Genomic DNA, 2,812 nt, shown 5'->3' with positions numbered 1-2,812 from the left:
CATAGTGGTGGAGGAGAAAGAATCCAGGCTTGGTGGCCCTAGGGTGCAAGTGAGGCTTTGAACCTACCACGTCCCCTCTCCGAGCCTCAGCTCTCCTATGTGTTCATGGGGATAATGAGCACAAAAGAGCTGCTGACTTCGTATGTGGTGAGATTCCCTGGTGAAATTGATAGCTACGTTCTGATCTGATCAGATGAGGAAACTGAGGCTCAAATTCGTTGCTTGTTCCCCCAAGTCACATCGGCCTGCTCTCCCCAAATTCTACTGTTCGGTACTTGGCTCTGCCTCTTTTCCGCACACCCCGTCTCCAAGAGCTCCCCAAGGAGAAAAGGGGAAATCCTGTGGTCACTTAAAACACGCTCCAGCCAGTGCCAGGCCACCCACCTCCATTCATGCTTGATCCCTGATGTGGGTGGATCCTGCCATGACCCTCACCCTCAACTTCCTAACACCCCAAAATGTGCCTGCTGTAACAGTGCGACGAAGGGAGAGCCGAGAGGGATCTTCCCTTCAGTTTGGCAGCGCGAGGACTGTTTTCTTCTCATTGACAAAACAAATTTTATGTTCAAGTTATGGGAGAGAGAATGGGACGATGGAGAGCATGATGGCCTGTGATCTCCGCAGCAGAGGCTGCAGCAGAAGGATCACAAGTTTAAAGCCAGCCTCAGCAACTTAAAGAGACCCTGCCTCCAGAGAAAAAATAAAGAGCAGGGGACGGTGGCTACGCTCATGGGTTCAATCCCTGGGATTAAAAGAGACAAGTAATCACAGAAGAAAAATGTATATGTCGTCTTTTTTCCCCTTTGTTATATTTCACCACTGTATTGACTATCCTGCAAAGGGCCTCAAATTCTGCGAGGAAGGAAATAGGGGTGGAAAGCGAAAATTACATCCTCAGGACACCCCACCAAGCTCGCCTGGAAGGGGCCTCTGAAGGAAGGGGCAGACTCCAGGCGTCGCCTGGCCCGGGGCGGGGATCATGGGGAAGGAATGAACTCTTCTTCCCAGGCAGTCCAGAGGGCCCCGCCCGCGCTTGGGGCGAGCCCACTTCCTAACCGCGGAGGTGGCTCGGCAGCCTGGCTCTCCCCGCGCTCCGCCCCAGGTGTTCGCCAAGCCCTTTCCTGGCTCAGTCTTTGGAGCGGACGCGCGGCAGGGCCAGGGCGGACCGCGTTTTGCAGAGCGAGAAGCCGAGGTTCTAAAACCTCTCTTCCACTTTAAGCTTCAAGCATATTTATTGGAGACCAGCTGTGTGCCAGGCGCCTTGAGGACTGAACGCAGATGCGACTTCCAGGGACGGTTCGGGCACCTGGCGGGAGGGGGCTGTGCGCAGACTGGACAGGAGGCAGAGGAGAGCGCGAGTGCCCTGGCGAGGGGAATCGCGGGGGACGATCGCAGTGAAGAAAGGCGCCAGGGCCAGGGATGCGCTAGCGGGTTTGGAAGGGTGGGTAGGAGCTTTCCTCGGACAAAACCTGGAGGAAGAGGGGAGAGAGGGCCAAGCAGAAGTAACTAAATGCTTGTGGCAGGGAGGGGTAGTCCGCCCGCGCCCTCGGTGTCTTTTATCTGCACTGCTCTTTAAGCGCCTAAGGAAGGCCGGGTGCGCGGTGCACGCCTGTAATCCCACATCTCAGGAGGCTGAGGCAGGAGATTCGCAAGTTCGAGATCAGCCTCAGCAACTTAGCGAGACCCTGTCTCAAAACTAAAAATAAAAAGGGCTAGGCATGTGGCTCAGTGGTAAAGAACCCCTGGGTTCAATCCCCAGTATCCCCGATCTGCCTCGCCCCCCGCAAAAAAAAAAAAAGAGAGAGAGAGAGAGGGAGAGAGAGAGAGAGAGAGAGAGAGAGAGAGAGAGAGAAAGAAAGAAAAGAAAGAAAGAAAGAAAGAAAGAAAGAAAGAAAGAAAGAAAGAAAGAAAGAAAGAAAGAAAAGAAAAGAAAAGAAAAGAAAAAGAAAAGAAAAAGAAAAAAAGGCTGATGAAGCCCGGAGGCTGAAGAAGGAGGATTGCTTGAGCCCACAAATTAGAGACCAGCTTAGCCTGGACCACATAGTGAGAACTGTGTCAACAATAAAAGCAAGAAAAGCCAAGGAAAGGAACATGGAAAAGAGGAATGTCAAGGTTAGGCAGGTGAGTTTGAGTCTCAAGCCCCACCAACGTCCGATTTTAGACTACGTATTTAATATCTCGGAGTCAGTTTCCACATCGGTAAGCTGAGTATAAACCAAGTACCGACTTCATAGCGCAGTTATCAGGGTCAAAGCAAGTATCTCTGGCACTTTTCAAGGAGACAACACCTGTCAGTTCCTTGCTCCCTTTACAGGAAGCCGAGACCCAGAGAGGGCCCAAGGGGTGAGGGGTGGGGGCAGAGGCTGGAGAGAACCCTGGATCGTCCCGGGAGGGCGATCGCTCCCTCTGGCTCATTCCCCGAGGTGTAAGTCTTCTGGAGCGCTGGAAGCGTCCAGCATCTTCATCCGGGTGGTGGCGAAGGGTTTATGCATATGCAAAATTCATCAAGCACCAATGCCCTGCTGCTGCTAAGTTACACCTCAATTAAAGGAAAAAAGACTAGTAACCTGGGCCACGACGCCCCCGCCCTCGCGGCTGGCGACAGGAGTCTTCAGTGACCCAAAACGCCACTGTCGCTGCGAGGGTACTCAGGCCCGGTGCCCAGCGCAGAGAGTCGTGCGCCGCGCGCCTGGGCCCTGGCGAGGTTCCCACGGCAACCGCAAGCCGCTCTTCGCGTCTCCAGAGTGACGAGGAGCGAGCGAAGACCCGGAGCCGGATTTCTAAACTGGAGCCACAGAGAGAGATGGGAGAG

This window comes from Sciurus vulgaris (assembly GCF_902686455.1).
Source record: "Sciurus vulgaris genome assembly, chromosome: 5".
Lineage (NCBI taxonomy): Eukaryota > Metazoa > Chordata > Mammalia > Rodentia > Sciuridae > Sciurus > Sciurus vulgaris.
Note: the sequence above shows the minus strand (reverse complement) of the source record.